Below are 12,930 nucleotides of genomic sequence, written 5' to 3'. Positions count from 1 at the left end.
CTTTTCCATTGGCTTCATTGGGGTTACCAGATTTCATAATAAACCATACGTCTTTGCACCCATTAAATTTAACAATGCCGACGCTTTCTTGTCATCTGACACCTCATTTGCCTCGCAGTACACCTCTATTCGTTCGACATATGTAGTCCAATCTTCGACTTCATTGTCAAATGCAGTGATACTGCCACTCTTCGGCATTTTGGGTGTGGTTTAAAATGGCGTCTCCCAATGGCTTAAAATGGCGTCTCCCGTGCTTTCCTTCCTCCCCCGCTGCTGCCGACGCCGCTCCCGGTGGTTCTCGTGGCAATGGCAGCGCCCTGTAGGTTTTGCACGCTTCTCCTGCGCTGCTGCCAACGCCGCTCTCGGCAGTCCTCGTGGCAATGCCGGCGCCTCGCGGATTTCTGCGCGTCTCTCTCTCCCTCTCTCCGACGCTGCTCGGCCCCTGAACACCGGCTGCGCCCTGTGCGCTCTGCCCCCTCTCTCTCCCCCCCGTCGATGCTGCTCGGCCCTTTGCTGTGCCGCTCGGTCGGGCTCCAGCCCGCCGCTGTCCGGGAAGGGTCTGCGCACTACCTGTTGCCAGCCCGTTCCGCTGGACCACCTCGACTGGAAAGCCAAGCCTGGCTCTCGACAGCCTCCCCCGCAATTCTCGAGTCTCTGCTGGATGACTGGGCGGTTGCCCGTGGTCGACGCCCGAGTCTCTGGCCTTGACCTCCAATCCACTTATCTCTAGGAACGAATCCCCGGGAGGTGATGCAGAGTTGCAGGTAGGTTCGAACTTGCCTCGTCGCCAATGTTACGTCCGTGTATAAGAAGACACAGACTGCAGGAGAACGGTACAATAGGTGTTTACTCAACGTGGCTCAGACTGCAACTGATCTGTACAGATTACTACTCAGGGCTATATACAGGTGTGGTCACTGCCGGTACTACAGTATACATGAGCTGTAAAAGATAGTTCCCCACTTAATAAAGGTATATACATTACAGGATGCACAGATGATTGCCTAATTGTGAGAACATCCAGAGAAGCAAGTGTTAGCCTAAACAACCTTGTGGCAATGGTCTCATTGAATGTGAACATAGAGATAAAAGATTCTCTTTTCGATTACAATGTTCCCAGGAGCCAAGTGACAACATGGATGCAGCTAAACTTCTGGACTCTGGAAAAGCCAACAGTTCTGTATAATTATGTTGTTGTTGGTCAGTGGTGAAGGGAATGTAGTTATTGTCCTGTTGAGTAATGCCTCTGTAATACCTCTGATACACCTGTAGACAGCAAACTGGCTGGCACTGCAGATGTCCCCAGTACTATCCTTGAGGGAGCCCGACTCATAAATGATCCTGCCTCCGGAATTTGGGACGGGATTGGCTGCAGGTCAGAGCAGCGGTAGGACTCATAAATAATAAACACCACATTGACTTTGACAGCCACTGCAGTGCTGTACAGATATTTGTGAAGGAGCTTTGCCAGCTACTCCTTGCTAAACGTCAGCCTTTTTAGGCACATTTCATTGTCATTACCAGGTAGCTGTTGTTGTAGGAGATCAACTTCAGGACCTAATGGTATGCTACTTGTGGCATTTTGATATCATAGGCATCCCTTTCCTGCTCATGCTGTCTTCTTCTGCCAAATCTACTGCTACTGGAGCACTGCAACATGGGGAAAGACTCCTTTAAATGCCTAAGCAGACTCATTGATCACACAATTTGAGCACATTAGTACTCAGAGTTATTTTTCAAACTTCAGCAGTGAAGCTTGCATCAAAATTGTGAGGTATGTGAGTGTTCCTCTACAATCGGAACATTTCAGTCACTTATTTCTAAATTGCAGCCAGGATAATACTTAATACTGACAGTAACTTCTAGGCTTTGACATAAAGACATGACAAATCTACAATACACCCCAGTATCTTCTACAGAATAATAGGGTAACATAAATAAGTCAATAATGCATCTAACAAGGAGTGGAACTACACAACCTATAATTCTGAACTAACTTGTTAGTAAATTGGTTCAGTATGAACCTGATCTGATTTATGGCTCATCATTATTTTCTAAGTAAGACATGGTGTAATCAGCTTTCTTATGAACCTAAGTATCTAATCTGCTTTTCAAGCCAGTATAAAGGTGCAGTCTTGCAGATATACATTTTAAAATTTACTGTGAAACACGTTTCGGTCTGTTTGCGAGATGACGGTAATGAGTTCCTTTTATTTTTAGCTACTTGCATACGTCGTATTGTTTTCCACGTCACATCCCTCTCTCGAAGCCCCGAACTCTTGTATACGGTTCCATTCCATGGCTGCCGGCAGCTCTATGTTACCTCATTCAGGTAGCTGTTCCTCATGTGTGAGCCTGAAAACTGAAAACTGAGGCCTGGGTTTCCTGATGGGGTAGAACTTCCAGCTAGAAATTCCAGTATTCTGGAAAACTGCCGGTAATAGTGCCAGCCACGGCTAACAGCCGTCCACCAAGAGAGCGCAGGCAGTATCGGTATTTTGCTGCTGCTTGCTAATTAACATCAGCGGAGTGGAGAATTTGTGTTGTAACGCGCTCTTTTGTGGCACTAAGCTCAGCAGGAGGCCGAAGGCCGCGTCTGTGTCCTGCTTGCAGTGAAGGAGATTTGCTCCCAATTTCTGGCCCTGGGGTACTCTGAATGCAAGGGTTGGACTCCCAGATTTTATCAGGAAGTTGCGCCAAACTGGGGTGGATATTTTTTTTTAAATTCGTTTATGGGATCTGGGCGTCGCTGGCAAGGCCAGCATTTATTGCCCATCCCTAATTGCCCTTGAGAAGGTGGTGGTGAGCCGCCTTCTTGAACCGCCGCAGTCCGTGTGGTGATGGTACTCCCACAGTGCTGTTAGGTAGGGAGTTCCAGGATTTTGACCCAGTGATGATGAAGGATCAGCGATATACTTCTAAGTCAGGATGGTGTGTGACTTGGAGGGGAATTTGGAGGTGGTGGTGTTCCCATGTGCCTGCTGCCCTTGTCCTTTTAGGTGGCAGAGGTCGCGGGTTTGGGAGGTGCTGCCGAAGAAGCCTTGGCAAGTTGCTGCAGTGCATCTTGTAGATGGTACACACTGCAGCCACGGTACGCCGGTGGTGGAGCGAGTGAATGTTTAAGGTGGTGGATGGCTGCTTTGTCCTGGATGGTGTCGAGCTTCTTGAGTGTTGTTGGAGCTGCACTCATCCAGGCAAGTGGAGAGTATTCCATCACACTCCTTACTTGTGCCTTGTAGATGTTGGAAAGGCTTTGGGGAGTCAGGAGGTGAGACACTCGCTGCAGAATACCTAGCCTCTGACCTGCTCTTGTTGCCACAGTATTTATGTGGCTGGTCCAGTTAAGTTTCTGGTTAATGGTGCCCCCCAGGGTGTTGATGGTGGGGGATTCGGCGATGGTAATGCCATTGAATGTCAAGGGGAGGTGGTTAGACTCTCGCTTGTTAGAGATAGTCATTGCCTGGCACTTCTGTGGTGCGAATGTTACCTGCCACTTATCAGCCCAAGCCTGAACATTGTCCAGGTCTTGTGCATGCGGGCATGGACTGCTTCATTATCTGTGGTATGCCTTGGGGGCCTGCTGCAGCCGGAGGTAGAAGGCAGCCAATGTGCTGCCTCATAAAAAGATATTGGCACGGTATTTTCTCCAAGCTGCTCTTGCTCTGCTGCCGTAAGTTCACCAAAAGAGTGGCAGAGCCCTGTTTATGCAAATAAACTGGATTTCTGCTACACTTCTGGCGAAGTTACACTGGAAGAGAGGCACAGCTCTGAGGAAATTCTGGGCCATTGTGTTTTGTTGAAAACTTTTAGTATTGCTGCTGGGGCCTGTAGTGTATGTGCCTTTAAGTCAGAACTACTTTTACAGCTCCTGTATACTGTAGTACTGGCAGTGACCACACCGGTATATAAGCTTTGCACATGCCTCTGTACCCCCAGTCTAGAGATTACCCTCCTCCAGTAAAGACCTGTTATTTGTTAATGTACAGCATCCATGTGATTATTTATCCATTGAACCATGGATCTAACAGTGGCGACGAGTGTCGATTCGAATCTGCCTGCAACATAAAAAATAAAAAATAAAAATAAAAAATAGTCGAGGCCAGGAACACGGGCGTTGACCACGAGCAACCGCCCAGCAGTCAGGCAGAGATCCAACTTCGCAGGGGAGGCTGTGGAGAGCCGGGCTTGATTCCCCAGCCACAACGAGCAGTAAGAGACTGACGACAGGTCCAGCGCAGACCCTTCCCGAGCAGCGGCGGCTGGAGCCGACCGATGGCGTAGAGAGAGCCGAGCAGCGTCGACGGGGTAAGACAGAGGGTGAAGAGCACAGGGCGCAGCCGGGGGTTGAACACCGAGCGGCGTCGAGGAAAATAAAACAAACCGGAGAGAGAGAGGGTAAGAAACAGCCGGGTTCTAGACTGAGCGGCGTCGAAAAATATCAAAAGAAGAACGCGCAGAGCACAGCCAGTGCTCACGGGCTGAACAGGGTCCGCGGGGCGAAGAAAGGGGAGACGCCATTGAGCAGCGGAAAAGAAGGCAGAGCGCGGGAGGCGCCATTGAGCCCCGGAGAAGCAGGGAGAGCACGGGAGACGCCATTGAGCCGCGGAGAAGCAGGGAGAGCGCGGGAGATGCCATTGAGCCGTGGAGAAGAAGGAAGAGCATGGGAGACACCATTTTGAGAAGCCGCAGTGGAGAAGAAGGGCGAGTGCGGGAAGGAAGGAAAGCGTGGGAGACGCCATTTTGTGCCAGCGGAGAAGAAGGGGAAGCGCGGGAGGCGCCATTGGTGATAGTTAACGCACACCCAAGGATGCCGAAGAGTGGCAGTATCTCTACGTTCGACAATGAAGTCGAAGATTGGGCGACATATGTGGAACGTATTGAGGTGTACTGCAGGGCGAATGAAGTGCCAGATGCTAATAAAGCACTGGTTCTGTTAAATTCCATGGGTGCCAAAACTTATGGGTTACTGCGAAATCTAATAACCCCAGAGAAGCCGGTAAACAAGAATTTTGAAAGCATAGTAGAAATCCTACAGGACCACTTAAACCCCACACCGCTGCTGATAGCAGAACGATTTAAGTTCCATAAAAGGAACCAAAACAAAGACAAAAGCAATGCTGAGTACCTAACAGAACTGCGCAAGCTATCGAAACACTGCCAGTTTGGAGCGGGACTAGCAGACACGTTAAGGGACAAGTTTGTGTGTGGGCTACAAAGTGAAGGAACCCAGAAACGGCTTCTATCAGAAAAGGACCTTACGCTGGACAAAGCTTTCAGTATGGCAGTATCACATGAATACAATGGAGACCGCAAGAATATGGCACCAATGAAATGACCTATGGAACAGGGAAGTGCTATCGCTGCGGCAGAACAACACATGACCAGAAAGATTGTTGGTTCAAGGACCAAGTGTGCAGACAGTGTGGGAAAGCAGGACACATAGCAAGAGTCTGCAGGTCTGGGAAGAAAACCAACAGTAAGAAATCTCCACAGGAGAAGTACAAAAAGGTACATCAGGTGATGGACAGTGGTTCAGACGAACAGAAAAGTGACACAGACTCCGGAAGCAAGGAGCTGGGTTGTCTGAAACTACATAAGGTAACCGAAATGGAGGATCACCAGACTATCTGGGTTACACTCAAGATAGATGGTGTCCAAGTGGAAATTGAATTTGACACAGGGTCAGCTCTAACAGTCATAAATCAAAGAGACTACAAGCGGCTATTTTCACACATAACCTTGAAAGCTACAGAGATTGTCTTGAAGACGTATACGGGGCAAAAAGTCTACCCCAAAGGAAAAATAAGGGTGAAAGTGACATATAAAGGTCAGGAAATAGCTAAAATGGATATATATGTATTGCCAAATGGAGGACCACCACTGCTAGGACGTGAATGGATCTGGAAGATACATTTAGATTGGCATTCCATACAGGCACTGAAGGTGAAGGCCAAAAAGGATGACGACGTCACACCTGGACGACTGTCAAAAATGCTAACTGACGCAAAAGAAGTGTTCCAGGAGGGACTAGGAACACTAAAAGGAATAACAGCAACAATTAAAATAGAGGATAATGCAAGCCCAAAGTTTCTGAAGGCCAGACCAGTGCCTTATGCGATCAGACCAGCGGTTGAAGCAGAGCTGGAAGGGTTGGAACGTTCAGGAGTACTGTCCAAAGTGGGCTGGAGCGAGTGGGCTACACCCATCGTTCCTGTAATGAAGAGGTCGTTGAGTAATACGCCTGGGAACTAAAGAAGGTCTGCATCTGTGGGGATTTTAAGGTGACAGTGAACCCAGTTCTTCACACGGTGCAATATCCGCTTCCACGAATTGAGGATATTTTCGCCTCGCTATCTGGAGGTAAACGCTTCACCCAGGCGTACTTGCAAATGGAGGTAGAAGAAGCTTCGAAACGTTACCTTACGATCAACACTCATAAAGGTCTCTATCAATACAACTGGCTGGTGTTTGGAGTAGCCTCGGCTCTGTCTATCTGGCAAAGGGCGATGGATCAGGTCCTGCAAGGGATTCCAGGGACCCAGTGTTATTTGGACGACATCTTGGTCACGGGCGAAAATGACGGTTACCACAAGTTCTTACCAAATTTGTCTACGGTATTACACCCGCTGAACACCCTACTGCAAACAGGGGTACCATGGAAGTGGGATGACGAACGTAGACGAGCTTTCCAGAAGCGTAAAGAATTGATCACATCAAAAGAGGTGTTGGCCCATTTCAACCCAGCACTACCAATTCATTTGGCATGTGATGCATCACCCTACGGTATTGGAGCGGTGCTGTCGCACAAATTCCCAGATGGATTGGAGAGGCCAGTAGCCTTTGCGTCTCGGTCACTAACCTCAGCCGAGCGCAACTACGCCCAGATTGACAGGGAGTGCCCTCAGCCTAGTATGGGGAGTAAAAAAATTCAACCACTATCTGCATGGGCAGAAGTTCACCTTGCTGACTGACCGCTGTAGTGTATGTACCTTTAAGAGGAACTCTGTTTTTGAAGCCCCTGTATACATTAGTACCAGTAGTGACCACTCGGGTATATAAGCCTGTGTAGCGACTTGTGTTGTTAGTTCGCCTCCAGACTTTATTCAGTAAACACTTGTTAAATCAACTCCTGCATTCCGTGTCTCCATTAACACACGGATCTAACAGTGGTGACGAGTTAGAAATGAACTTACCTGCAATTCGGCAGCACCTCAAGGGGATCGATTCCTCAGACGAAGTTCGAAGCCAGAAGCAAGGAAAAAAAAAAAAAACTCGAAAACGAGGGCCAGGCTTGGTCTCCAGTCTGTGGTTTCCCCAGCTAAATGGGCTGGTGGCAGGTAGTGCACTGATCCTTCCTGGCTGCGGCGGGCTAGATCTCGATCGGGTGGCTCTGCAACGGGGCCAGGCAGCGAGTCGGGAAGCAGAATCAAAGAGAGAGAGAGGGTGGAGCACTCAGGGCGCGGCCAGTGCTGCAAAGCAGGTCGGCGTTCGGACCAAGCAGAGGGAGGGGAAAGTCCCAGAGGGTCCGCTCCACGACGGGAACGGTTCTCCAAGTAACGGAGAAACTATTGAAGCGATGTATAAAAAAAAATAGAAATACCGCGAAAAGCTGCAGGTCGCAACAGGAACCACGGAGAACAGTGTTGGCAGCAGCGGCAGTGGCAGGAAAGCGCGGGAGGTGCCATCTTAACTCGGCGGGGAAGAAAGAAAAGCGCGGGAAGTGCCATTTTGTATTTTCAAGATGCCGAAGACTGGCAATATTACTGCTTTCGATAGTGATATAGAAGATTGGACCACATATGTGGAAAGAGTGGGGGTATATTGCAAGGCGAATGAAGTAGCGGATGATAAAAAGGCATCGGTACTTCTAAATCTGATGGGCGCAAGGATATACGGGCTGTTACGAAACTTGATCACTCCAGCCAAACCGATGGACAAGAATTTTAAGGAGATTGTTGCTACCTTACAGGAGAACGTAAACCCAACACCGCTGCTGATAGCGGAACGATTCAAATTCTTCAGGAGGAATCAGCACAAGAATGAAAGTAACGCTGATTACCTCACTGAATTACGAAAGCTGTCAAAGCACTGCCAATTCGGGGCAGGAATGGCAGATTCTCTACGAGACAAATTCGTCTGTGGTCTCCTAAGCGAAGGAACACAGAAAAGACTACTTTCTGAGAAAGTTTTGACACTGCACAAGGCTTTCAGTGTGGCTGTATCATACAAAGCAGCAGCAAGAGGAGCTGCAGAGATACAGCAAAAGCCACAGGACTTCGGCACCCATGAAATGACACGGGGTTTCGAGAGATGTTATCGCTGCGGCAGATCCACCCATGACCAGAAGGACTGCTGGTTCAAGGACAAAGCATGCAGGCAATGCGGAAAGATGGGACACATTGCACGTGTATGCAGGTCTGGAAAGAAATCCACTGACAGTAAAAAGGTCAATAAGGAAAAGTACAGAAAGGTACAAATGATGACGGACAGTAGCTCCGAAGGCCAGAAGAGCGATAGCGACTCCGGAAACAAGAGACTAAGCTGTCTCAAATTACATAATGTAATTGCCAAAGAAGATTACCAGACCATTTGGGTTACCCTCACGATAGCAGGGTCCCCAGTCAAAATGGAGCTAGATGCAGGATCAGCTCTGACCGTCATGAGTCGATGGGATTACGAGCGGCTATTTCCGCATATACCTTTGAAAGGCACATCCATTGTCTTGAAGACATATACGGGGCAGAAAGTATACCCCAGAGGGAAAATAAGGGTGCCTGTTGTATACAACGGCAAGGAAATACAGAAGTTGTATTTATACGTTCTGCAAGATGGTGGTCCACCGTTGTTGGGACGTGAATGGATCAGAAAGATACATTTAGACTGGCACTCCATTCAAGCACTGACGGTGACCAGTAAGAAAAAAAACGATGATGACGTCATACCTGGACGATTAAAAGAAATCTTGGCTAACGCCAAAGAAGTGTTTCAACAGGAACTAGGAACCCTGAAAGGCGCCACCGCCTCAATAAAAGTGGAAGATGCGGCAATTCCCAAGTTTTTTAAGGCAAGGCCGGTGCCATACGCAATTTGTCCAGCCGTCGAGGCAGAGCTGGAGAATTTGGAAAAAGCAGGCGTGTTATCCAAGGTAGATTGGAGCGAGTGGGCAACACCCATCGTCCCGGTCATGAAGAAAACGTTGAATAATGATAAATCTGAAGAACAGAGAAAAGTTCGCATCTGTGGGGACTTCAAGGTGACTGTAAACCCGGTTCTTCACATGGTACAGTATCCTCTTCCGAGGATAGAAGATATTTTCACCTCACTATCCGGAGGGAAACGTTTCACCAAAATTGACTTAGCACAGGCATATCTACAGATGGAGGTTGAGGAGGCCTCTAAAAAGTATCTCACGATAAACACATACAAAGGCCTGTACCAGTACAATCGACTGGTTTTTGGAGTGGCATCAGCTCCGGCTATCTGGCAAAGAGCTATGGAGCAAGTCCTGCAAGGGATTCCGGGGACTCAATGCTACCTAGACGACATCCTTGTAACAGGAGAAAACGACAACGAGCACCTTGCCAACTTGGAGCAGGTGCTCACGAGGCTGAGAGAACGGGGCCTACGAGCAAATCGCCCCAAATGTGAATTTTTCCAGAAACAAATATCATATTGTGGCCATGTCATTAACGAAGAAGGGTTGCATAAATCACCTGAAAAAATTGAAGCGGTCGTAAAGGCCCCAGCGCCTGAAAATGTCTCACAATTAAGGTCGTTCCTGGGATTAGTAAATTACTATCATAAATTTTTACCAAACTTGTCGACGGTTCTGCACCCGCTTAACGCACTGCTACAAACAGGAGTAGTTTGGAAATGGAGCGAAGACTGTAAACGTGCCTTCCATAAATGCAAAGGCTTGATCACGTCCAGGGAAGTGTTGGCTCATTACAACCCATCACTGCCAATCTGACTGGCGTGCGATGCATCCCCTTACGGCATGGGAGCGGTATTATCACATAGATTCCCTGATGGCTCGGAGCGGCCGATAGCTTTTGCGTCACGCTCATTGAACTCAGCTGAGCGTAACTATGCCCAGATCGACAGGGAGGCACTCAGCCTGGTGTGGGGGGTGAAGAAATTCAACCATTACCTACACGGAGAAAAGTTTACCTTGTTGACTGACCATCAACCCCTCGTCTCCATTTTCAACCCTAAAAAGGACGTTCCCATTATGACAGCGCAAATGCCACAGAGGTGGTCCCTTTTCCTAGGGGCACGCCAATATGACATAGAGGACAAAGGAACAAAACAGCATGGGAATGCTGACGGGTTATCGCGCCTACCGTTGCCAACAGTGGAAGAGGCGCCTACAGTGGACCCAGTGGAGATATTCCACTCGACCATAGTGGAATGTCTACCAGTGACAAATTCTACCATTGAAAAGGAGACGAGAAATGACCCGACTCTCTCACGAGTCTACGATTTAACGGTGAAGGGATGGCCAGCACATGGCGAACCACTGTTGCCAGCATTCTCGCAAAGAAGAGAACAGCTGTCAGTGTGCCGAGGAACCTTGATGTGTGGATCCAGAGTGGTGATTCCACCCAAACTCAAGGATAGAGTGCTAAAGGAGCTTCACGAGGGGCATCTGGGTGGAGTGAAAATGAAGAACTTAGCCAGAGCGTTTGTGTGGTGGCCAGGTATCGATGGAGACATCGAACAAATGACCAAGAGCTGTCTAGGATGCCAGAAGGTCCAAAACGCCCCACCACAAGCCCCTCTACATCCATGGGAGTGGCCCTCATCTTCATGGCAAAGGGTACATATCGACTTTGCTGGTCCATTTATGGACTCAATGTTCTTAATCGCGGTGGATGCACACTCCAAGTGGCCGGAGGTAATAAAGATGTCCTCCACCACCACGGATAAAACCATCACAGTATTAAGGACCATATTCACCAGGAATGGGCTGCCTGAACAGATCTGTTCTGATAATGGACCGCAATTTGTATCCGAAGAATTCAGGAAGTTCTTAAAAAACAATGGGGTTAAGCACTACACGTCCGCCCCATACCATCCCGCCACCAATGGATTGGCTGAAAGGTTTGTCCAGACCTTCAAGAAGGCCATAAAGGCCATGGGTAATGAAGACATAAATCTACAACATAAGGTAGATAACTTCTTGTTTGCGTACAGGAATGCAACACATGTGGTTACAAACCAAACCCCCGCCATGATGTTTTTCAATAGAAGACTAAGATGCCAGCTGGATTTGGTCAAGCCAAACGTCAGAAGGGACGTAGAGAACTGACAATTTCAAAGCATGAATGAAAGGCCAACTAGAACCTTCCAGATAGGTCAACCAGTTTTGGCCCGGGACTACCGTACCGAGAAATGGCAACCTGGAACTATTTGCACATGACTAGGACCGCTGATGTATACCGTGGACATTGGAGAAAGCATAATAAGGCACCATGCTGACCAGATCATAGAGTCATCCGAAAAAGGACAACCTACACCACAACTCTATACGCCTAGTGATGAAGCAGAGATACCCATAGTATCTACCTCCGATCCGGTGATACTGGAACCAGATAAACCCGACACTAGCATTGAAGCCGAATCGACATTGCCAAAAGAACCTACTACACCACCGAGGCGTTATCCGGACCGAGTCAGGAAGCCTCCAGAGAGACTGAATTTATAATTGATTAACTTAAGCAAATGTGTATATTATTGTTCTTGTAAAAATGTTATTTAATGATTACTTAAAATGTTATGTACTATTTATCTGAAAGGGGAGGAATTGTAGTGTATGTACCTTTAAGAGGAACTCTGTTTTTGAAGCCCCTGTATACTGTAGTACCAGTAGTGACCACTCGGGTATATGAGCCTGTGTCATGTCTTGTGTTATTAGTTCACCTCCAGACTTTGTTCAGTGAACACTTGTTAAATCAACTCCTGCATTCCGTGTCTCCATTAACACACGGATCTAACAAACACCAACCACTTGTCTCCATCTTTAATCCTAAGAAGGGCATTCCAGTGATGACTGCACAGCGGTTACAAAGATGGTCCCTGTTTCTAGCGGCGAATCAATATGAAATAGAATATAAAGGCACGAAACAGCATGGGAACGCTGATGGGCTATCGCGCCTGCCACTGCCTACTGTGGAGGAAGCACCAGCAGTGGACCCTATCGAGATATTTTATTCGTCGATAATTGAACGATTACCAGTAACAAACGCGGATATAGAGAAGGAGACCCGCAATGATCCGACACTGTCACGGGTATATGAATTGACGGTGAGGGGATGGCCAACACATGGCGACTCACTGTTGCCAGCATTCTCATCCAGAAGAGAACAGCTGTCAGTATGCCAGGGGACAGTGATGTGTGGATCCAGAGTGGTGATTCCACCCAAGTTAAGGGAGAGAATGCTAAATGAGCTACATGAAGGTCATCTGCGGGGAGTGAAAATGAAAAGCCTTGCTAGGGCTTATGTGTGGTGGCTGGGAATCGATCAACAAATCGAAGACCTAACTAAGAGCTGCCTAGGGTGCCAGAAGGTCCAAAATGCACCACCACATGCCCCTCTACACCCATGGGAGTGGCCCTCCTCTCCATGGCAATGGGTGCATATTGATTTCGCTGGTCCATTCATGGATTCAATGTTCTTAATAGCAGTGTATGCTCATTCAAAGTGGCCTGAGGTGATAAAAATGTCTTCAACCACTACAGAGAAAACGATTGCAGTCCTACGGACCATATTTGCCAGAAACGGTTTGCCAGAGCAGATTTGCTCTGATAATGGACCACAGTTTGCGTCCGACGAGTTCCAAAAATTCATGAAAAGGAATGGGTTAAGGCATTACACATCCGCCCCGTATCATCCAGCCACAAATGGATTGGTTGAGAGGTTCGTACAA

Source organism: Somniosus microcephalus, chromosome 7 (assembly GCF_052327205.1).
Source record: "Somniosus microcephalus isolate GS21.2 chromosome 7, FLI_Smic_1.0, whole genome shotgun sequence".
Taxonomy (NCBI): Eukaryota; Metazoa; Chordata; class Chondrichthyes; order Squaliformes; family Somniosidae; genus Somniosus; species Somniosus microcephalus.
Note: the sequence above shows the minus strand (reverse complement) of the source record.